General features: G+C 39.6%; 1 protein-coding gene across 2 annotated transcripts in view; it reads right to left on the reverse strand.

Annotated features, from left to right (window-relative positions):
• LOC115936741 (guanine nucleotide-binding protein G(I)/G(S)/G(O) subunit gamma-2) overlaps nt 1-25605 on the reverse strand; it is a 95221-nt gene that overhangs the window by 64420 nt on the left and 5196 nt on the right. For both annotated transcript variants that reach the window (XM_081830520.1, XM_081830519.1), the window contains exon 2: nt 15048-15089. The gene's annotated coding sequence lies outside the window, so the exon portion shown is untranslated. The remainder of the gene's footprint in view (nt 1-15047; nt 15090-25605) is intronic.

A 25605-nucleotide genomic window follows, 5' to 3' on the forward strand; every position in this document is an offset into this window, starting at 1 on the left:
AATGAAGGGGGGGAAATCGGAGGGGGAGACAAACCATGAGAGACTATGGACTCTGAGAAACAAACTGAGGGTTCTAGAGGGTGGGTTTAGCCAGTGATTGGTATTAAAGAGGGCACGTACTGCATGGAGCACTGGGTGTTATACGCAAACAATGAATCATGAAACACTACATCAAAAACTAATGATGTAATGTATAGTGATTAACATAACATAATAAAAAAAAAGAAAAAATAAATGAAGTATAACTGCACATATCCACCTGTGTGAATATCAAAACGTAATATTAAATAAATTCCAAATAAGAGAAAAAACATGATTCCATTTCAGAAACCGGCAACACTAAACAATTAAACAATTAAAAAAAAAAGCTGGAGAATGATAAAAAGTCCAGATTACAGCTTTCTAGGAATGGGGAGAAAGGAGGAAAGGAACAACGATAAGAAAATGGGAGTCTTTAAAAGTGATACTTATCAATAAAGCTAGTGGGGGGAAAAGATGGGGAAATGTATGTGTGCTTGTTTTATTAGTAGTCTTTAGCGTGTGTGTACGTGCACATATTCTTCTGATGTATGGTATGTTTCACTCATGCACACGTGCATGGGCACACACACAGAGAGAGAATCTAGGTCAACATCCGCTTATGCCTACAAAGCCTGTCCTACTACTGGAGAAGTCATTTGAATATCTTCCCCGCATATTTTGCATTATAGATGTTTAATACATATATGAATGGATATATTTCTAGAATGAATAGATATCATCTATCCCTATATATATATTTCTAGAATGGATTTATATAATATATCCCTATATGTATTTCTAGAATGGAGGGATATACTACATAAATGAATGGACATCCCCGGAGCCATCTTCTTCCAGGATCAAGGTAAAACAGAAATTTCTCTTATTGCAATTTTTTTGTAGTGCACCAGAAGCTGGACAAAATATCACAGAAAATCCAAGATCAACAACATGTCACCTTCGGAAAACTTCATTTGCTAAGTTACAGCAAAAAACAAAGGTAACATTCCTGAGTAGAGTTCCATGGGTTCTACTCTCACCCTGGGTCATACCTTTCATTCCCGTTATGATTTAAAATGACACCAGCACTCAAACCATGGCTATTAAGATTGCAAAGAATAGGAAAAGAATGACCTTTATCCACTACAAATCGCGAGTACCCAGGAAACACTGATTTATTGAGAGTAGACCACATGGAGTTCTATATCCAGACATTACAGTGTTGGTCCCTGATTCACAGCAGTGGGGCAGCTAAGGGTATTCTAAACAAGGCGGTATTTCACCAGGTAAAGGAAGGCAATTAGAAAAGGAGGAAATCTGTCTTATTTCCCATCCTCTACAGCTGCTTGAAATAAGTTATACCTCTGACTGACTCACTACCAACTCTAAGCTACTGGCTTCTTTTCCTTTCCAAGGATTATTTTGAATATTTGGACTTCGACTTTACTCTCTCTTCTGTCTACTGCTGTTAGGAGTTTGGTAAATACTCTGATTTAGCTAAGATGCTTTACTGACAGGATATCCTGCATCTAGTTAACTGAGGCCAGAGGAAAAGGTGATTAGACAAACTGAATACATGTTATTTTTAAAAGGAAAGGAAAAGACAAAAAAGTCAACATAGCTATAGGCCCCTTATCATCTCAAGTAAACCAAAACTATATGATACTGAACTACCTCCAAAATACGACTTATCTACAGATGTGACATTTTTACGTCCTAATGCTAGAAAGTTCCACGTGGTGCTCAAGACCTGGAAATGCAGGTGCAGCATGATCAATAAGGAAAATAGCCTTAAGTTTTCCATTAGCAAATTAAAAAAAAAGGAAAATTAATTGCTATCTCCAAGCAGTTTTACAGACTGCTTTTTAAAATAACAGCTTCATTGTAATATAATACACATACTATATAATTCACTCTTTTAAAGTGTACAGTGCAGTAACTTTTAGAATATTCAGTTATGCATCTATCACCACTATTATTCCAGAACATTTTTATCAACCTCTTAAAAAAACCCATTTCCATTAGCAGTCACTCCCCATTTCCCCCTCTGCTACCCCAGCCCCTGTAACCACTAATCTACTTTCTGTCTCTAAGGATTTGACTGTTCTGGACATTTCAATAAATGGAACCATATAACATTGGCCCGTTGTGTCTGGTTCCTTTTACTTAGCATAATGTTTTCAAGGTTTATCCACATTGTAAGCATGAATCTGTATTTCATTCTTTTTTATGCAAATAATATTGCATCATATAGATACATCGCAATTTCATCCAGGGATCGGTTGATGGACATTTGGGTTGTATCCTCCAGGTTGCTTATTTCTTTTAAAGAGCAAAAGAAAGCCAAGGAAGCAGAAGGAACTGAGCTTCAGTTCAGAATCAACCTAAGCCAGGGATTAATAAACACAATTACTGTTATATCTGCATTTATACCCAATTGTTGTAAGCCACCCTACTCCCAGAGGATATCAATGGAAATGTCAACTGTGGTAACATGGAATATGTGAAAATTTTTTCTTACACTATTAATGAAGAAAGAAGAAGGGAAAAGGAAACAAAACATATCCTCCAATCAGTGAGCAAACTGTGGCACACCAATCCAACAGAATACTACTCCATAATAATAGAAACAAGCTACTGATCCTTACAACTTGGATGTGTCTCCTGCAAATATGCTGAGCAAAAAAAGCTAGAAAAAACTCATAATATGAGTGCATTTATGTAAAATGCTAGAAAATGTAAACTCTTCTAGAGTGACAGAAGGCAGATCAGTGACTGCCTGAAGATGGGGATGGGAAGGAAAGATAGTTACCGGGTATGAGGAAACTCTGGGATGGAAATGCTCATTATCTTGATTATGGTGATGGATTCATGGGTGTATTCAGTTAAAACTCATCAACTTTAATTATGTATCATTTACTGTATGTCAATTATACCTCAATAAAACTATTAAGAAACTTTTTTAAAAAGTGAGTATACCCCCAAAAAAGTATTTGAATGACTACTGTGTGAAAACACTGCCTTTGTTTTGCATATATGGCTTTTAATTTTGTAACAAGTCAAATTATTCTTATTTTATACATAAAGAAACTTGAGATTGAAAGTTCAATAATTTGCCAAGGTGGCCGCCATCAATATTAAACTGAGATCTCTAAATCTTTTTTTTTTTTTTTTTTTAAGATTTTATTCATTTATTTGAGACAGAGAGAATGAGAGACAGAGAGCATGAGAGGGAGGAGGGTCAGAGGGAGAAGCAGACTCCCTGCCGAGCAGGGAGCCCGATGCGGGACTCGATCCCGGGACTCCAGGATCATGACCTGAGCCGAAGGCAGTCGCTTAACCGACTGAGCCACCCAGGCGCCCGAGATCTCTAAATCTTAACACACAAACCCACCTTCTTTTCTCTATACCACACTGCCACTCACTGTCCCTATTACAGACTCAACTCTTCTTTCTGGAATCCCTGAGTCCCAGCATTTCCCCAGTCAGGGAATTTTCTGGCCTAGAGAAGAGGTTCATGCTTTACTGTGGTATTCCAAATTTGTTTTCTTGTGCCTATCACGGTATGCTGCCACAAATACCTCTCCAATTATGGGGATTTGTCTGAGTCAGTTGATTTATTCATTTTCAGTGGATCAGAGCAGTTAATCTGGACTAGATCAAGGCAAGTAATCCTGGTCCCTGGGTCAAAGAAGTGAAAATAATTCATCTGAGATTAAAAGCAAGCTGGACAAAACAAAACTGGCCATTCAACTCACTAGCTGAGCATTATACTTCATTGGGATGATAGGTCCCTCTTTTGAATATGGGAGGTCCAAGAATGTGGACTATTCAAGTTGCTCTGAGGTGTCTATCTACGTTTGGCCACCCCTAGCACTAAACTTGAGCTATAGGTTGAGGTTGCCGTCCCCTCTCTGTATGGGACAAGCACCAGAGCGGCTCCCTCACCTCTGTACAGCCTCCTGATCATCTTACCACATACACAGCTGAACTTTGTCCAAATGCTACCATTGTGCTTGGGTCCATTTGATCATGGGCTATAACCCGGATTAAGTAAAATTAATTAAAAAAATGTAAGGTGGTTAAAACATTTGTTTTTGTAAGATAGCGAAATTTGGGGGAGGAAGGAATGCCATTTCTTTCATGCAAGACTTTCATAAGGAAGGTCCACTATGCTAGATATCTTCATTTGCCCCTTCAGACCCATTCTCCCTCCCATTCCACCAAGCTCTATGCCCTAGGAAACTAAACTGTATGAACTCAGCAGCGGACTTCCTTGTTCTTTGTCTTCCAGCGGGTTTGGCCAATGGGGAACACAAGCACTTCAGAGGGAGAAAGGATCATTTCAGTGTATAGGTTTCCTGGGATTCCCTACCTCCAGGGTCATTATAATCTGGCTCCACCCCTTTCCTGGAGGCTATAGCTTCTCTCCGGAGGCCTCTCCTCCCAGCCCTCGTCCCTTGGGTCCCTTACATAGTAAAGGAGCCCCAGAGAAGTGCACTTCCCCTATACTCTGCCCATGTCCTCATAAATATGCTCTTTATTAAGCTCTCCTAAAATTAACCAGTTTGAGGATGCCAATTGTTTCCAGTACAGTGGACGTTTTCTGAGGGCTAAGAGTATGCCTTATTCAGAAAATGAACTTACTCCAAGTCCTTGATTTATATGAAAACACTGACATTCGTGGGGTTGATATCAAGCCCAGACAAAAATAAACAATGGCTAGGTGAGGTGTGGAATGGAGAGCTCAAACACCACTGATTCAAACTTTTTGCACTGGCAAAGACACATTCACAAGATTTACGAGCACAGTAAAGGTGGCGGATGCATTTCTTGGATTTTAAAATGAGAGAGATGTAAAACATTTTCAGGTTGCTATATCATCCTTCTTCATGCTTACAAATCATATTTCCATGGTGCCTTCCACATTTCTGCATATATTACTTAGATTGAGACTTTAAACCACTTCTGGGGAAGTCTAACCATCAATATGAAGAAAGAGATGTTTGCTACAATAAAAACTGCCTAAATGGCAAATCTAAGAAAGAGAGCAGATTTCAGAGGTACCATCTGTTTTCCTTCATTGAGAGGTATTATCATATATAGTAAAAAATGCTATAAAAATGAAGTGATGCTTCCTGTGTCAGACATAAATTATAATCTCGAACAGATTTTGATTACTGAGAGCTTATATCAAAGATATAAGTCCATTAAGGAAAAAGATGGATCTGATCTCATCTAAGCCCAAAACAACTAACCTCCTGTCTCCAGAATTAACCCAACTCTATTATTCCCAAATGAAGAAAATTCTATAACTAGAATAACTACATAACTACTTTAAGGCTGATTTTCTTTGATGATTTTTCTCTAATGAAGGCAAAATGTCATGTAGCACAAATCTCTTAAGTAAAAAAGCTAAAATGTTGAAATATTAATATGGTGCTTTATTTTTGTTTGGTTTGAGTATGTGTGTGCATGCATGTGTGGGTGGGTGTTTCTGCCCCTGATTACAGCCACATATCGAAAAGAGAAACTGCTTGAACTAACTTGAGCCAGCAAGGTAAGCTCTATTCTTATTATATTCATCATGAGTGCCTATAAGAACTCAAAGAGTATTTGAAAGAAGATTAAAAAAAAAAAAAATCTGGAGGACTCTGGCAGCTTCCATTTAATTTTGCATAACACCAGATGGCTCTCACAAAGTTCTCACTTCTTATTTTCCAAATGAGTGGTAAATTCATGCTTTTGATTTTTCCTAAGTCAATGCAACATATCAATGAATAATACCACTTTGCATTTGTGCAGAATTTTACAATTTACAGAGTGTTTTCCAATTCATTATCTCAAGTAATCTTTACAGCAGTTCCGATATAGTCAGCGCAAGTATCATAACCCCCATTTTACAGATAAGAAAACAGACCTGGAGATATCATTCAGAACGTGAAGCAACTTGTAGCAACTTGAACTAGCTTAAGTAAAAAATGGAAATGGAAATGTATTGACTCACATCAACTGAATTCATGGTCTCCGATTGTTAGTGAGCTCTCTCCTTTCCCATTATCTGTCTCTCTCGTTTGCTTCCCTTCTGTGCATCAGACTTCATTCTCTCAGCAGACTGAAACACTGCCTTATGTGACTCTTACTGCCTTGAGATGAGAAAGGATGGGACCTCATCCTCAACTTGGGTTGGAATATTCCAGAGGAAGAACCTACTGGCCCCCGCTCGGTCACATGTCCACCCTTTGATCCGTCTCCTGTGGTCTGGGGATGAAATACTGTGGCTTCCCCAGCTTGGGTCAAATCCCCACCCTTGAGGCCAGTATTACCCAAACAAACAAACAAAACAGGAATAGACAGAGCCAGTGAGGAAACTACGAGGAGAGCGCCAGCCACCCTAATTTGTATGTACTGGGCATTATATAAATTGCCCCGAGGCCGGATCAGAATGGCTTCATAACCAGATCTTCTGAGGGCAACCTCAGCGTCCACTTGCTTTACAGCACAGCCCCGTCATGCAGGAGCCACCAAGGTGTCACGGGCCTCTCTGTTCCTCACAGTTATCGGTGTAGTCTGGCTCAAGAATATAACTTGGAATAGACTCAGGTTCAAGTCTTGATCCTGTCCCTCATCAGCTGTGCTCGTGGGCAACATACTTAACCTCTGAGAACCACAGCTCCCTCCTTCGTAAAATAAATAATTCCTGCGTCACAGGGTCATCAACAGGATCCAGGGAGATAATGTACTCCAGATGACTTTGAAAATTATAAAGAACTCCCTTAAGGTTTATTACTTAAGTTGTAAATGTAAATTTGAGGGAGGCTAAAATTACACAGTGACATTCTTCAGTGTGGTCCTCCCTCCCACTATGCTCTATTGGCATCACTTTGGTGCTGACATTTTTTCAGTTTTCAAAAGGCACAGCTCAAAAAGAAGTTCAAGTAGCATCTCCAAATTAAAAGATGTAGTCCAGAAGAGCATTACTAACAGATGGTTTAGTGGCACTTATCATGTTCACCTTTTCAATACAGATTAACCAAAAGATCAACATTTCTGGAAGATGCACAAGAAACTATTAACAGTGCTCCTCCAGGGACACCTGGGTGGCTCAGTCGGTTAAGCGGCTGCCTTTGGCTCAGGTCATGATACCAGGGTCCTGGGATCGAGTCCCACATCAGGCTGCCTGCTCGGCGGGAAGCCTGCTCTCCCACTCCCACTGTTTGTGCTCCTGCTCTTGCTATCTCTGTCTCTGTCAAATAAATAAATAAAATCTTAAAAAAAAAAAACAAAAAACAGTGCTCCTCCAGGGAGTGGGGCTAGAAATTAGTGTTTGGAAAGAAACTTTTATTTTTCATTTATGTCTGTCTCGACTGCTTGAATTTTAAAAATCTTACACATCTATTCCTTTCATAATACAAAAACTAATTAAATTAAAAGCATGGGTATCACAGGAAAGGAATATAGTATATACCTCGTAGAGTGTCTGATGCATAAAAAGCTTTCAGTAAGTTCTTGTTTATTGATCAAACTAGGTATTTCTAGTTACCACCCTTTCAGCAAAGTAAAATCAACTTCACTAGAATAAAAGCCAGTTTTCATCTCTGTGACTGTGCATGTTTTCCATTAATCGTATCATGAGGAATGTTCACTGCTACCCGCTGAGGATATGATTTTAAGCTCTTACACCTTCACACACCAAACATGAAAGCTACCTTCTTAATTCCCAACTATAAAGCACAGTGCATGCAGCTATCTCTCAACTCTGTTACTGCTGTTCTTTTTTTTTTTTATTTTTTTTTTTTAAAGATTTTATTTATTTATCTGAGAGAGAGAGAATGAGAGAGAGCACATGAGAGGGGGGAGGGTCAGAGGGAGAAGCAGACTCCCTGCCGAGCAGGGAGCCCGATGCGGGACTCGATCCAGGGACTCCAGGATCATGACCTGAGCCGAAGGCAGTCGCTTAACCAACTGAGCCACCCAGGCGCCCGTTACTGCTGTTCTTATAGGCACACTTCCCTACTAACTTCGGAGGATGCTGGGCTTCTAGGAACCATTCCATTTTACAGTTGGGGGTTTGCATGATATTTTCTAAGAAATTAAAGATTACATGGCAGCATATGCCAGAGCTAAAAGGCAGATTTAAATGGTATTTTTTTTAAATGATGCAATGGCTATGAAGTTTGGATGCTATGCCCTGGCTAAGTGTGGTTACTGGTTGCCTAGTTACATCTCTGTAGAAAGGTCAAAATGGTTGCCTCTAAATCTAGAAGGAATTAAAAAACCTTAGAGCTTCATAATTAAACCAAGGATTGTGTGAGCCCTTATGTAAGCATCCCTTAAAAAAAGTCCCCATCAGATTTTGATCACATGACAGCCCCTGGGGATGTCAAGGGAGATATTTTAATAAAAGGCATTTCGGTATCTGAAATTTGTTACCTTGCTCACATTTCATTAAAGTTATCACATCTGGACTCTTTCCATTTTATCATATCCAATTGCAGTCTGCAACTACAGGATATTAAAAAACTGTCCAACCTAGCTGATACAACGTCTATCCCATGAAAGACAGAAGATTGTCCAGGGTTTTAAATGGTTCAACTTAAAAAATAAATTTCTATTGTAATCAGCTTTGCCAAGTATAGGCCAGTCTATAATCTAGTAACAAAACCTATACATCTTAATAAACAACTAGTGTCTTAACTCTCAGATGTCCCTCCTTCACCCCCTGGAGTGTTTCCTCATCAGTTCTGCCTTGCAGACACTTTTATATCTAAATATCTTCTCTGAGTAATGGGACAGGATAGAGCAACAATTTTGGTCTAGAAACTTAACATGAGTGCATTATAATGGCTAAGACTTCTTACAGAATTTAAAGAGAGGGAGAAGCAGTTTTTTTCTTTTTCCACTTGAAATCCAATCAGTTTTGTTTTGTTTTAGGTAAAATTCACATAACAGAAAATTAATCATTAACCATTTTAAAGTGTACAATTCAACAGCACTTAGTACATCCACAGTGTTGTACGGCCATCACCTCTCTCTAGTTCCAAGGCATTTCTATTACCCTCAAACGAACCCTGTACCCAGAATAGTCATTTGGACCTCTTATTTACATTTACTCTCTAATTTCTCTCTGGCAAAGAATAAAAGACTCTGGGTTTAAATGACAGCATAATGATTTAGTATGCTTTCATTTCTTCTGGAACTTGTTTGATTCACAAAAAAATAGCAGAGGTCTAAAGCTGAAATGATGCTAGTCCTAACAAAATGAAATCAGGATTGTTTGTCCTAGAAGGAAAGAACCCAAAAAAGGGATTGAAGAAGCTATCAAAATAAGTCACAGTTCTATCCAAGACCTATTCTTGTCAGAAAACCAGACCCTACCCTCCATGACTAAGAGTGCTCAATCTATTTTGGAAAAAAAAAAAAAAGCGGGGGGGGTGGGGACTAGTTATTGAAGAAGAATTCCTTGTACCCACCAACTAGGGCAGTTTGGAAGATAGGGAACACTAAAATACATTCCAAAAAAAAAAAGAGTGTTGAAAGTCAAAAGTCTGTTCTGGGGAAGCTAATTTACTGTTCTTGCAGTCCTCTTTGTCCCAGTGGCTTAAAGAACAAAAATATCCAAATAAAGGTCACAGAAATGTAAAAAATGAGACCCTAGGACCTTCAGTATTCCAGTTTTCCTGGTCTGGCTTGCTGAGGCTAACACAGGGCAATGTATGATGGAAGCAGGGAGGAAGGACTGAGCAAGAGTCTTTACCCAGACGCAGCTACTTAGATCTGGGCAAGTAGCTCTCTCTCTACAGCTGGAGGTTCAGGAAGCACCAAGTTCTTGAGCTGAATAAGACACCAAGACAGGATCCACTCCAATCCCTTCCCCTTAGGCTTTCAAGATCATCTTCCTAATACTTATCTCTTTTGGGACAGTCTATGCTGCCTCTTAGGTGGGGAAAGGTCAATTTTGTCGTACAAAAAGACAGGATTCAAACTAAGAGAGTCCTGTGCTGCTTTGGCAAACGGGTTTTATAATTTCCATACATGCTGACATGCTGAAAAAGATGCAGTGAGGTACTGTGGTCACTTCAGTGACAAAGTTATTAAAGATGTGTTCATGGAAGGCATCCTGTAGGAGGGTGCGGAGAACTGAAAGGGTAGGGCATGAAATGTAACACTTCCTAAATGTCAGGTTCTTCTTAGTGCTGAATCTGAGGGTTTGGGTTTTTTTGGTTTTTTTGTTTTTTTTTTTTTTAAGTTGGTTTGGGCAAACATGTATATGTGGATACAGATTTTCCAAGAGTTGGAGTCACTGCTGTCTTCAACCCAAATCCTGGGGGTTGTTGTCATTACCTAGTTCAATCAAAATTTCTATTTTGGGGCACCTGGCTGGCTCAGTCAGTGGAGTGAGTTACTCTTGATCTCAGGATTGTAAGTTCGAGCCCCACAATGTGTGTATAGATTACTTTAAAATCTTTATTTACTTACTTATTTTAATTTTTTTAAAGTAACTCTACACCTAAGGTGGGGCTCAAACTCACAACACTGAGATCAAGAGTCGCATGCTCTTCTGACTGAGCCAGTCAGGCACCCCAAAACCAAAATCTTTAAAAAAAAATTTTCTATTTTAACAATTCATGGACATGACAGCTACTTTCCACTGCAGCCATTTGTTAGACATCTGGTGGGGGTGGCCACCCATCCCGATTTGCCCAGGACTGGCCCAGTTTTAGCACCAAAAGTCCTGTGTCCCAGGAAACCCCCAGTCTTGGACAAATCAGGATGGTTTTTTACCCTATTGCTAGTCCTAGGTTTGGTCTTCGGATCTGCATTGTTGGAATGTCTAGAGGTGGATAGAGAGGAGACTTGCTAAAAAAAATAGCTGAAAAAAATTAAAATCTCCAATGAAAATTTCCAGCTCATTCTACTCCAGAGATGATTTTCAAAAAAAAAACAACCCAGTGGTCTATTTCACTCACGAGGCAAGAAATGGTTTCTTACTTTGTGGGGATGACCTACCCGGTATATGATGGAAATTAAACCATCCTTTGAAATTAGCTATAATAAATACCACTAGAGTGAGGTTCTAAAATATTATGTTATTTTTTCCTCCAATTTCCATATTTTAGAGCCTAATAAATATAACATAATATGACAGGCAGAAATAAGAGCATAAAATAAAAATCTTCAATTTCGGGGCACCTGGGTGGCTCAGTCGTTAAGCGTCTGCCTTCGGCTCAGGTCATGATCCCAGGGTCCTGGGATCGAGCCCCGCATCAGGCTCCCTGCTCAGCGGGAAGCCTGCTTCTCCCTCTCCCACTCCCCCTGCTTGTGTTCCCTCTCTCGCTGTCTCTCCCTCTGTCAAATAAATAAATAAAATCTTAAAAAAAAAAAAAAATAAAAATAAATAAAAATCTTCAATTTCTTTGGTACTATTCAAAGACCTTGGAACCTGTACGTTATGGGCAAACACCCCAGAGTTAGAGAAACTCCAAAAGCAGCATGCTCTCTAGAGGCCACACCCATAGTACCAAAATGTCTGGCCAAGAAAGGAGCTGTGGGACTTCAACCTGCCCACCGGATCCAATGCCAAATACTCCAAGAAAAGCAAAAGACTTCAGGGGCTATATCTACAAAACAGGATTTGCAGAGTCCAGACAAGAACTTGCTTCAGCAGGGGCGCCTGAGTGGCTCAGATGGTTAAGCGTCTGCCTTCAGCTCAGGTCATGATCCCAGTGTCCTGGGATCGAGCCCCGCATCGGGCTCCCTGCTCAGTGGGGAGCCTGCTTCTCCCTCTGCCTCTGCCTCTCTCTCTCTCTCTCTCTGACTATCATGAATAAATAAATAAAACATAAAAAAAAAAAAGAACTTGCTTCAGCAATCTGGAAACCCTAACCCTGCTCAACCCTACATGATGAAATGTTAGATACTCCTACCTCTGCTACCTGAGGTCTTTCTGCTTTTCTGAATAACTAATCTCTTTCACTTTGTAGCAGACAGAATAATAGCCCCCAAATAAGTCCCTGTCCTAATCTCTGGAGCCGGTGAATATATAACCTTTACAAGGGAATAGGGACATTGAATTAAGGACTTTCAGATGGGGAGAGTATCCTGGATTATTCAAGTGGGCCAAATCTTACCACGTGGGGCCTTAAAATCAAAGAAGATTTCAGAGTTAAGAGATGTAGATAGAGTAGAAGACATACAGAGATGCAATGCTGTTGGCTTTGAAGATAGAGAAAGGTAGACTCTAGAATTCTCTCCTAGGGCCTCCAGAAGGAAAGGCAGCTCTGTTGATACTTTGCTTTTAGCCCAGTGAAATCCCCACAGAACCAAACCTGCAGAACTGTAATTTTTATTGCTTTGAGCCACTAAGTTTGTGATAATTTGTTACGGCAGCAAACAGGAAATGAATATATCCTTCATTGACACTGCTGCTTTTCAGTTTGCCTGATGCTTTGGTAGTATTTTGCTCCAAACCCTAATATTTGACCATTTCTTACCCAGTGTTTAATTTGCTTCTCTACATAGACTTAAAAAAAACATATTTGGTACTGGAGAAAATTTGCTCAAAATCCCTCTAGTAGCGCAAAACGCCATTTTTCTTTACATGTCTACTTAGTTTCGTTTCTTTCTTCAGTTTGTTAGCACATGACCACTGATATAAGGAACCACTGAGCATAACTGAAATCAGTAATTTTGCATGAAGCAAAAATGCTTTTGAGAATGGAAAATGACAAGCCCTCTAAAATTGTGCACAAAGACACAGTAGTTCTCAATGTCTACTTAGGGTGCTCTGGATATCACAATGACTGGAAGATGCCACTGGCCTTTTGTGAGCCAAGAACAGGAATACCAAAGAGTTCAATGAAGAATTGTCCCATCCAACCTGCCAGCAACTCCCACTGAGAAACTCTGCCTGGATTGATTTGAAACATTTAAGTCCACTCATTAGCATGAAAGAAATCAACATAAACATCAGACACAGAATATCAAATACTTCTAAGACAGTCTTCATTATGAGCAATATAGTAGTCCCCACTTATCCATGGTTTTGCTTTCTGCAGTTTCAGTGGCTCTTGGTCAACTGTGAGGAAACAGGTGATCCTCTGCCTAATGCTTCATCACAATGCCTCTGTCATTCACCTCCTTTCCTCTCACATGTAGGCATTTTATCATCACGTGTCATCACAAGAAGGGTGAGTACAGTACAATAAGGTATTTTGAGAGAAAGACCATAGTCACATAACTTTTTTTTTTACAGTATATTGTTATAAATGTTCTATTGTTGTTCATCTCTTATTGTGCCTAATTTATAATTAAACTTTATCATATGTGTGTGTATGTATGTGTATAAATATATATCTGTGTGTGTGTATATATATGTATATATATATGTAAAAGCACAATATACATAGGGCTCAGTACTACTGCAGTTTCAGGCATCCACTGGGAGTCTTGGAACATATCCCCCACAAATAAGGGGGGACTACTGTATTTGGTAGAATGCAGGGATGGCTCTGTACTCAGTTGTAAGATGTTAAGTACTTAAATCCAAAAGAACCTCAATATGAGGTAGCTATATATGGTCTTAAAAGCATACTCACATAGGCCTTTCTTCTTAAAGCTCTAGACCAGAGATTCTTTCTTTTTTTTAAATTTCTTTATTTACCTGAGAGAGAGAGAGAATGGGGGAGAGGCAAACGGAGAGAATCTTCAAGCAGACTCCCCACACTAAGTGCGGAGCCTGACGCAGGGCTCGATCTCTCAACCCATGAGACCATAACCTGAGCAGACACCAAGAGTTGGACACTCAACCGACAAAGCCACACAGGCGCCCCTCTATACCAGAGACTCTAAGTTTCTAATACTAGCAAATACTAAATATTTGCTGAATAAATACATGGATGAAAGACTAGCTCCAGTAAACTAAATCAGGTTATAGGTAGGTAGTATTTTTTTTTTTTAAAGATTTTATTTATTTATTTGAGACAGAGAGAATGAGAGAGAGAGAGCACATGAGAGGGGGGGAGGGTCAGAGGCAGAAGCAGACTCCCTGCCGAGCAGGGAGCCCGATGCGGGACTCGATCCCGGGACTCCAGGATCATGACCTGAGCCGAAGGCAGTCGCTCAACCAACTGAGCCACCCAGGCGCCCGGTAGGTAGTATTTTTTATTAGCACTTTTCTATGACCACTAAATAGTTATGTAAATAAACAATTAAAAATCCAACAACCAAATTCAAATCACTGACATATAATCCAATGGGGAAAGAAGAGAAATAGGTGGTGGAATAAATGAAAAATATTGGCCATGAGTTGATAGTTGTGGAAATTGAGTGATGGGGATATGGAAGTCTATTATATAACTCTATTTTGGAAAAAGCTTGAAATTTTTCCTAATGAGGTTAAATTTTAAAATAGGGGGAAAAAAATCCACGTTGCTGACTGTAGATCGGGGAGGGCAAACACATTATCACCTGTCTCAGCAATATGATGACCTTTCAAGTTTACAACCAGATTCAAATGGGTTTAGCTACTTTCAAAAGCCAAGTTAGCTTCTTTAAGAAGAAACCCCTACAGCATTAGATTGACCTTTTGTTATTATTGTTTGTTGCTGCTGGGAAAGCCCTTACAATGTCTATAACCAATCTGTTAAGAACAGGGCTTACCCTTCTCTGATCTAATGTCTGTCTTGCACAGGGTATTTCTGCAATAGCTACAACCGATTAATCCTGTTTGGTGCCAGAGGAATACATTGTCAGGTTGTGACCTCAAGGCTCTCCAGCTCAGGTTTTTAGAAGGAAATGGGAAAATCTGGGTGAGAAATCAGACTTTATCTTCAAGGATAACTGCTTTTTTCTTAAATCCTGAAGTCCTGTTAATTTTGCTAAAGCCTCTATGCATATTTCTTATGGATAAGCATCACATGTTAAATGCATTCGTCTACAGGATCAGTTAAGATAATCTTTTCTGCTTCAAGTTCTGGTTAGATTCAAGAAGCTCCTGGGAGGAGAAAATATTCCTTAATTCTTACCTCTTCAGTTCCCAAAGCCTGAGGCTCACTGGCAGATCTGGGCTGTTGAGAAAGCAGAGAGGAAAATGAATGTTGTTGTTGTTGTTGTTTATAAAAAGGAAAAATAACATGATACATAAGAGCTGAATTAAGCAAATGAGTGTTTCTGTAAATAGGGTTTGGTGGTAATGGCTGAAGAGCCCTAAGCGCGGAGGGTCTCACAGGTTTACATTTCTGAGCCAAGAACAAACATTCTGTTAACACTTTTTCTTTTAAGAAGCAGATGTGAAAATAAGAATCCCTTTGTGAACTTCCCTGGCCTTCAAGAAAACATGAAACATAAAGTGGGCTTGGGAACCTAAGGGAAGCAGAGTTCTTGGTGACAGAAATGATTAAATGAGATGACTAGGAAGAAGTTTTTTCCCTCCTGACCTAACCCGGTTTGCTCCCAACAGGACCAAAGGGGCAGAGGCAGAACACATTCTTGCTCCAGGAGTTATGAACAGAGCTGGATTTCCACTTGTGTGTATCTAGCCCTTACAGAGGGTAGATTTGGACAATTTAGGAATGATAAAAGCATCTTTAGTATCTAATGTTTCTGTGGGCTGTTTAGCAGCAGAGACGCTGACACCCCTGGACACAGGGACTTCAGAGGATGTCAAGTTCACAGTGGGTCCTAGGACCGAATGAACATCTGTGTCTATAAAGACACTTCAGACTGGTGGGTGTGCTAGAGCCTCAGCCCAACCAATTATATTCCCAGATGACTAGAAGGGATCATATGCTTTTAAATGAGCCAAAGTTATTAGGAAAGCATTATCTCATGATTAATGACAGCAAAGAAATAAAAAAAAAAAAAGCCAAGGGCCAAACACAACCTGTTTTCAGAGAATGAACCCTAGGGATGACAATGATTAGTGGGACTTGCAGAAGAAGCCCGTCTGAGGGTGCTCGGTGCCTAGCACTCTAGCACATTACCGGTGCTAACAGCCTCTCAGGGAAATAGTTTGGCACTACTCATCAAGATCCTCAAATATGTTCTCAACCATTGTCTTAGTGATAACACTCCTTGACTTTATTAAAAAAAAAAAAAAATCCAAAATGTAGACAAAGAATTATCACCAAGGTGTTAGAAATAGCCTAAATATCAGTAATATAATTTATTAAGTAAACAAAAACTCTACATGATGGAACTTTGAAATGATGCATATAAAAACCTTAAATGATGAGGAAAAATACACATGCCCTCTCCTTTCCAACATTCTCCCTTCCTGCTGGTCATAAGTGGGATCCTTAGGGCAAGCTACTTTAGATCAAAAGCAAGAGAAACAGGCTTGAGTGATGGACGAACGTGATAGAAAAAGCCTAGGTCTCTCGATGATCTTGTGGAGCAGGGCTACCTTTTCACCCCTGGACCACCCACCTCTGGGTTATTATGTGAAAGAGAAAGAACTTCTATCGCCCCACTGTGAAATCAAGCCTCTGTTACATGCGGTTCAACCAACAACCTAATTAATAGAAGGGGTCATTTCTTCACATTTTTTTTCCCAAATTTTCAATAATCACCATGAATTACTTTACCAGAAAAAAAAAAAATTTAAGCATGGTTTAGTAATTTTAAGAAAATTAAGATAGCACAGAATAGAGCTCAAGCAACATGTGCCTTCTGTTCATATATGAGAGAAAAAATGAAATCTACAGTTTCAAGAAGTAGTTATTATATCTTCTCAAGGGCATAAATCACACACCAACTCCCTGAGTTTGTATGACCCTTTTTTTTTTTTTTTAAAGATTTTATTTATTTATTTATTTGACAGAGAGAGACACAGCGAGAGAGGGAACACAAGCAGGGGGAATGGGAGAGAGAGAAGCAGGCTTCCCGCGGAGCAGGGAGCCCAATGCAGGGCTCGATCCCAGGACCCTGAGATCATAACCTGAGCTGAAGGCAGACGCTTAACGACTGAGCCACCCAGGCGCCCCTGTATGACCTTTTCATCACACTTCACGGCACTTTATTTCAAGCATTCTGAAAAATAGTTTTAATACAGAAAAGTTCTTTAGCTTTAAATAAAATCTGCTTTAATATCTGCTTGAGGAATACTCTAAAAAAATAAAATAAAACTCTGGTCAACATATTATAATTCTCCAGTTAAGAGGATACCGTTCAGACTCCGAGATCTCTAGACCTCTTAAAGTAAACTTAGAAACAGTCTTAAAAAAACAGCTTTATATGCACTAACTCATACCTTTAATTTAAGGGTGTTGTTTGTTCCTCAGATAGAATCATAATGACTCACTCCTACTGTAACCACTGGCCCAATAACTCTGTTGACAGTCCATCAAACAAACATCATATTTTGATTTTACTTTCCTCTGGAATGGCGACAGATTTGTAAGAGCTCACATAACCTCCCTAATCTCTGTGGCCCATGGCCTGTATTATAAGATGACTGTCCAAGATAAAAGAGTCATATCTACTCCATAAAATAGAGAAAAGATATCTCATCTACTTGGGGATCAGCTCTGAAACAATGGCCTCACTGAAACCAGTCTCTACCCATATTAGAATAATGCACTTTATAATGCAGATCCCTTAATCTGCAATAACATTTTGCCAGTGGTATCTGGTGCCTTTTAGAAGATCATTAAAGCGCTGTGCACCTGCACACAAGACACTTCCCCAGGTAGACTCTAGAGACTTCCATGTAATTATACATCAGATAAAGGACCTATTTCCCCTCCTTCTCCCCGAGAGAATGCCAAATGGTCCTTTTCTCTCCTGTGAATCACAACACCCGACACTAATATGGCTAACTTATATTCAATAACAAAGGCAGGATGCCAGAGTTTCCTCACTTCCCTCTTAGGATGACTATGCCAGTACGTTTTCAAGAACCCCCTAAACTCTCTCTTGAAATAGGCAAATAGAAGCTGATAGTCCAAGCTCTGAATTCTCGGTTTTTCTCCCCCTCTTCTCTTGACAGGAACATAAGCAAGCCAACTCGACAGGCCTAATTACCATGGTAACAACATGCACTGTGATTATGAGTGTGTTTGTTTTTTAAAATGACTCACAGATTGTTCTCCCAGAAGCCCCAGACACACGGGCTTCTGGGTGGTTTATAAAAGCTATTCAAAGTTTTCTTGCAAATTTCTTGCTCCTATTAGCATAACTGCTGTGATGGAGAGAGATTCATCAAATCAAATATGCCCTTTTCCTTAAGGATGAAAAAAAACCCCACTTGGTTCCTTAACCACTCCAAGATTAATCAATTTAAAACTTGGGTTAATAATGAAATTAATTTGAGTTTGTACACTGGAGATAATTAATCTCTCCCTAATTTAAATAATCAAGATATTTCATAATGTAGTTTTAGAGACCCAAATGAAACAATCAAGTGAAATAAAATCAGCAGTAAAAAATATCAAATAAAATAGCCTAAATCTGTGAGTACACGGTCAGTCACATGTAAAGTGTTATGAAAGAATAAATATAAGTTTTAGTACCAAGATGTTTTTAAACCAATGTCCAAAATAAAGACATTTTAAAATGCAAACATGGGGGCGCCCGGTTGGTGCAGTCAGTTGAGCATCCCACTCTTGCTTTCGGCTCAGGTCATGAACTCATGGGTTGCAAGCTGGAGCCACAGGTCAGGCTCCTGCTCAGCGCAGTCGGCCTGGGATTCTTTCTCCCTATCCCTCTGCCCCTCCCCCCTGCAGGCACGCATGCACACGTGCTCTCTAATAAATAAATCTTGAAAATGCAAACATGAAAGAGTCCAGACATTTGGAAAAACTGTGGACTGCTTCCATTCATTTATTCAATACATATTACTTAAGATCCTCTATGTAGTGTCATTGTTTATAACTGGAACAGTGCCATAGGGCTTAGGGAAGACCATTTTCTTACTGGAGACAAAGGCCATGGGTGTGGCTTAGTTTATCATCTTATCTTAGATTCTTTGCTTCACAAAGCACCATTCTGAGTAAGCTCTCAATGGGAGGGACCATTTTCCAATGAAAGTATTGAGCCTAGAATTCAGAGTCCTGATTTAGGCAAAATGGTTGACTCTCTAAAAAAAAAAAAAAAAAAAAAAAAGGCTGGTAATTTTGCTATGTCAGTTTTCCTCCGTATGAATTTGATATAAACCTTACTTTAAAAGAAATGTAAATGGAAACTTATAAATCTATTTAACTTAAAACTCTATCTCCTGATGTTTACATATAACACACACACATACACAAAATAGTCATTAGAAATTACTGTCTCCCAATAGGTACATATTTTATGTACTATTACCAATATACTTCTCCTCTAGAGTTTGAAGGGATAACCAGTATGAATCTGTCAGGATAGGCTAGGATATACTGTGTGGTAACGAACAACCCCAAAATCTTGGTGTAGGACAGCAAAACTTACTTCCCACTCCCACTACATGTCCATCGCAGGTCAGTGGCTAGACCCATCCCTATGTTGTCTTTACTCCAAGACCCAGGCTCAAGAGTGCAGCCCCCATTTCTGTGCTTTTGCCACTGCCAATTGCCAAGAACTGCACTGCCATCCTGGTTCTTAAGAAGCTTCTTCCTGGAAGTGGTAAAAAGCACTTCTACTCTCATTTCACTGGCTAATACAAGAGATGTGGCTACACTTACCTAAAGTGGACAGAGAAGTGTAAAGTAAGCCTATCATGAGTTCAGAAGGAAAACTGGAAATATTTATGACTGAGTGCATAAATTACTGGACAAATAGTGCAAGGGACACTTAAGTCAAAACAGTGACATCTGGCCACCCCAGAGAAATAGTCCTCCTTGGGTGGGATTCCTTCCTCCAAGTTCTTTGTACCTGTGACTAATGTTGGGCCGTAACAATCACTTCTGCTAGAATTTGGTAAGAATCCCATGGATAGAATAAAAGATGCTCTACTCCAGCTTTATGGCAACAATAATAATTGAATAGCGAGACTTCTAAATAGTTACTATATGTCATGCACTATGCTAAATAAACATTTTAATACATTATATAATTTTCTCCTGACAAGTTTGTGAGGTAGGTATTGTCATTATTATTTCCCATCTCATAGATGATGAAACTGGGGCATAGAAAGTAACTTGCTCAAGAGATTCTGATTCCAAACTGGTGTTCTTTAACTACTATACTTGCCTGTGTAGTAAGCCTTAGAAAATTATTTTTTACACTACAGTATTTGAGGATTAAGACTTATAGTAAAAAACAAGTAATTTTTTTAACCTAGAAATTTTCACCTTTTCTTACTTAACTTTTGTATTATTTTAATTAAAAGAAAATCTAGGGGTTATTCAATAGCAAGGTTTTTTTTTTTCTTTCTTTTAGTGAAATTAATGTCCCTCCACAGCAATGTTCCCTAAACACAGCTAGCATTTATGAGATTTTTAAAAAATGGCAAAGGATCAGCTCAGTTCTCCAAAAAGACTCTAAAATGACAGATTTTTTTTCCTGTTAAAATTTTTTCACAATTTTTCTCATTTCTGTACAGATCAGATAAATACCCTTCTTAAGCAGAGCTCTGTTGTCAAAGCCTAGAAATTAACTTCACTTTCCTGTTTAAAAATGCAAATATGAGTAGGAAGCACTCTATCATCTATTACAGAAAATGTACTCCTACTATTAATCCTTAGTCTGCTCTGATGAGGATGCAAAGAAAGCACACCTCGAGACAAGCGGTCAAAACACTGTAATATCAGCAATTCCACTTTGAAATTTCCCCTTTCCACGAGGGCCGCCTCACATATAGAACCTCTGAAATACACCACCACCACTGTGGAAAGTAGGAACCATGAAGAAAAGGCAACAGTAATGGAAGTGCAGGTTGCCTCCAGAGTTGGAAAGTGAAAACCAATTTTGGAAATAACTCATAATCAGCAATTCCAGAGATTAGTCATTCTTCTCTCACAGGTGCTGTAATCAACAAAATACCTCTCTAGAGAAAACAAGCTTTCATTTGAGTCTGACAGACGCCATACACAGAGCCCTCGGCCTCTCTAGCTCCTGTCTTGGCCCAGAGTGGATTTTATTTACATCAAATTGACTTAACTGATCAGTCAGGAAAACTCAATTTATATATATATGTATGTTTGTTTTTACAATGGAGATAATGCAAGACTAAATTAAATGCTGTCTAAATTAAATGACATTCTTATTGCTTTATAGGACCTGATGTATTTTCTTCTGGGATTATAGGTTTAGAAGGTTATTCTTTACTAAGTCTCGCATTAGCCATTTTGTATTTTCTTTCAGGATTCTTTCTCCAGTCTACCTAGATCACCACCATTAACAAAAACAAGCTCTTTGTTTGTATTGTGTGTGTTTTTCAAAGGGAAATGCATGGAAACACTGTTCAACTCCAAGTTGTGTGATCTCGATGTTATTTAACCTTTTTGAGCCTTGATATCTTCACTTATAAACTGGGAATAATAATGGTGTCAGACTCCATTGGCTGGCTACCTGATAATCATTACCTCCTTCTTCTTTGCTAACAGAACCAGACCTTTTCTCTGGTGACTGTGTTCTTCGGAGAGGCAGGGCTGCTCCACGGCCTCAGGAGGAAACTCTCACCTGAGCCAATCACAGCAGTTCCATCTGCCTTGTCTCTACAGATAAGGCATGTGAACTGTGGGGGGAATTCAGCTGGAGACAGCTTTTCTGTCACACTAATAAGAGGTACATGAAAAGAAATGAGTCCCTTCGCTGTGCCTCTAGATATTGAAATCCGGCTGCTAGTCTGAAAGCAGCCATCTCAGCACGGGCAGGGGAGCAGCCTCAGAGAGTGCACCAACCTGCTGAGGATGTCAGAACAGGGGGAAGGAAAGAACGCAGGTTGCTAAGAACAGTGCCCAGTGGCGAATAACTCTGGAGTTACCTTTCCTTCAGGATGACTTGAGGCAAATTCCACCGTTGAAGCCATTTTGGTAGGGTATTCCTTTACCAGCAGCCAAAAGTGTCCTAACTGAAAAACACTCTCTTCTCATATCACAGGATGATTTTTTAAAACTCATGGCAAACAGTAATGTACATAAAGTATTCAACACACAGCAGCACAAAGAGCATGCCCAGCAAATGCTAGTTCTCAATTTGATTGCTGAAAGGTGTTGATCTTTGCTCTTTCAACCATGAGCGAGCGCTTGACTCTGTGTGGTTTGAATGACTCCTCTGTGAGGTTTTCCTTGGCTCCTCCAAACAGAATTTAGGGCAGAAATCATTGCTTTCTCTACTTTGTTCATCTAAAGATAATATCAAATTCCTAAGGTTATTTTAAACAATAACATTGGCATTTAATTCAGACAAGCCCTGTAGTGCTGATTGTACTGTAGAAAAATATAATTAAACAAAGCAGTCTTCCTGACTGTGTAAATCAATTTGATCTAAATAAAATTTAACCCAGACCAAGTACTCAGCCCAGCAGCCAAGTGTACTGCATTTGGAGTCTGCCTAGTTTAATAGAAAAGCTGCTTTCTGGAGAGGAAAGACCTATTTCATAGATTATTATACACATAGGTGAAAAGGACACATTTCCTCTAGAACTTCACCCCATCCTTACGTCAGGAAGGCACCTACACCAGCTTGGGAACCCTCTCTCCCCAGATCCTCACATGGCATTCTCCTCACCACGTCTTAATTCAAATGTCACTTCCTCAGAGAGGTCTTCAGGGACTACACATTCCCATCACCACCACCATCATACACACGATCCCCATCATTCAACCTGTTTCTATTTTCATCCATCTCAGCACTTTTCACTACCTGATATTTTCTTTTATTATAATGTGTTTCTGTTGATGGGGTCCAAACTTAGCTATGATCTAATCAGCCTGGGCTGAGGTTGGAACCTGGGTATTTTTTTCAAAGTACCCCTCAGTAATATTGAATGTGCAGCCAGATCTAAAAGCCATTTGTTTATGTGTTTACTGGATCTCTCCCAACACTAGAATGTGAGTTCCAAGAAAACAAAGAACTGGCCTGTTTTATTCATCCAAGTCTCCCTGGCCTCTTGAAGGACACGTGGCACATTCAGACATGCAGTTAAGACTTGTGGACATGCTGACCAACTGGATTGTAATTATGTCAGCATTTGCCTGTTTCCCCTGTAGTTTAGGAGCTCCTAGAGTATCTAGCCTAATCTGCACCAAAAAATAAGTGATGAAAGAAAGTTCATTAAATAAGTGAATTATAAACAAACTGCATCTGTGAACTTAAATGTTCACACACACACACACAAATACACGAAATAACAGATATGTGAAGTGAGGGATGTGTTAATGTACTCAATAGAGGGGATCCTTTCACAGTGTACACGTGTATCAGATCGTCACATTGTACATTTTAAATGTCTTACCATTTTACTTGTCAATTATACCACAATAAAGCTGAAATTAAAAACAAATAAACAAACAAAAAAACCCGTAGAACTGTATTTGCGTGCTATAAGGAAGACAAAGATGGAACTGGGTGTTGTCACTGTCCTCAAAGAGCTGGCTGAAGGGGAAAAAATGAAGATTGCCATTATACACATTACAATGTGCTAAGTGCTGTGAAGAAAGAACAAAAGATTTCAGGGGAGGTAAAGATTGTTTCTTACTGGGGAGGGCAGAGAAGAAACCGAGGAAGGCTTCATGGAAGAGGAAGCATTTACAGAACAAATGGAATTTGGCTATTCAGAGAAGTAAGACTGTGGACTGTGGGGTGAAGTGTGGAAGGGGAAGTAGAAAAGTTATTCTAGGGAGAGGCAGGAACACAAACAAACCAGCCCAGCTGGAGGTTAGGAGGGCCTGAACTAAGACACCAGCTATCAACATGGAAAAGAATGGATAGTGTCAAGATGTGTTCCCAATGACAGTGCAAAAAGCTATGGGATTGGCTACAACTTGGACTGTTTGTTGAGAAAAAAACAAAACTGAGTTTTCATAAGTGAGGGACTGAGAGAATGGGGTGTTGTTAATAGTCGGGGAATCAGGTAGGAGCTGGTGTTGAGTGGGGAAAGGCAATGGTACCACAGATTTGCACATGTGAGTTTCATTTTCAGTGGGTTGACTGTTTGTAGGGTGCTTGATGTACAAGTTTAGACAGCAGATGAGTGGTCAGGATGAAGGATCAGATTTGGAACTGACCTGCATGGTGACAATGACCAAAATCATAGAAAAGGATTTGATAAAGGGAGAGAGAAAAATTAAGGGGCAGAAAATGCAAATCTTGAGAACAAACATATTTAGGGAGAACTTGGGAGTCGGTGGGGAAGTTGGGAGCCTCCAGAGAACTATGAAGGGTGGCAGAATGTGCCACCCCAAAATATGCCTCCTTGACATAAGGATTATTTTGAGCAGGTTATTTTGGGAAACAGCAGACACAGGAAAAATTGTGAAAACAGACTAGAAGTTACCACTTGTGTAAGGGAAATTTACATTTATAAAGGAAATCTCCATTTATAAGGGCACCTCCCTCTCCTACCTGAAAGGGAAGGATGACTAAATCACCAGACCCTAGTCAGTAGACAGGCATGAACTTAAGTCTGCATAAAAAATCTTACTCTTATTTACCATGCTTTTCCTGGTCACCTCCCCATAACTGGCCTCCTCCACTCCTCCTTCTCTGTCTTTAGCCGAAGTTTGTATTTCAGCCTGAATTCTAAGCCACCACTGAGAGTTACTCTCTTTTCCCTGGGTATGTCCCACGTATACATGAGGTATATATGGTAATAAACCTGTTTGGTTTTCTCTTATTAATCTGCCTTTTGTTAGTGTTCCCAGATGAGAACTTAGAAGGGTAGTGGGAAAACTATTTTTCTTCCCCTACAGGTAGGTTAGTGGAGGTTATAAAAGTCAAGGGGAAGCTTTGTTGGCAGCAGGTTTAATTTTAAATTTATGTGTGTGAACTAATCACATCTGCAGGCAAAGAGGAAACGGCCAATAAAGAGAAGAAACCAAATACATAGGAAAGAGATAGAATTATTGTCAGAACATAGTCCCCTACAAAGTAAAAGGAAATGGAATGGAGAGTCCAAGTAGAGAGTTTACTCCTGGCTTGAACAAAAGGCTGTGTTAATTTGACCTAGGAAGACCAGGGAAGAGAATGAATGGAGACAGAGAGAAATTTTGAGGTGGTAAGTAATGAGGTTGAGGAAGCCTATAATATATGCCTTCTCAGATAAACAGAAGTGAGGTCACCTGTAATAAATAAGGTAGGACTTGGGTCTAATGGATTTATTGAAAATGCATAGGGGATAGTAAAATATGAAATAAAAAAAAAGAAAGAAAAGGGTTTTCAAAGAATAGCAATGGCCCTGCTGATGTTGCAGTGAAGGTGGAGTAGAACCCAGCTCTAGACCCTCTTTATTAGCTCTGAGTGCCAGGTGCCTGAGGAGAGGATTGTGGGAAGGCCTGACCCTGACAACCAGGCTGGCAGGGAGACAAGGAAAGGCCAAAGGAACAGGGAGGAAGGGGTCAAGGGACTGGTTTTTCCGAGCCTCTCCAGTAAGAGCTTGACTGTTTACATATATTTGCCAAGAGATAAAAGAGCTGATCCTGTCTTATCTCAAACCTTGGCATACAG

Source organism: Leptonychotes weddellii, chromosome 9 (genome assembly GCF_054177405.1).
Source record: "Leptonychotes weddellii isolate Sample4059 chromosome 9, ASM5417740v2, whole genome shotgun sequence".
Taxonomy (NCBI): Eukaryota; Metazoa; Chordata; class Mammalia; order Carnivora; family Phocidae; genus Leptonychotes; species Leptonychotes weddellii.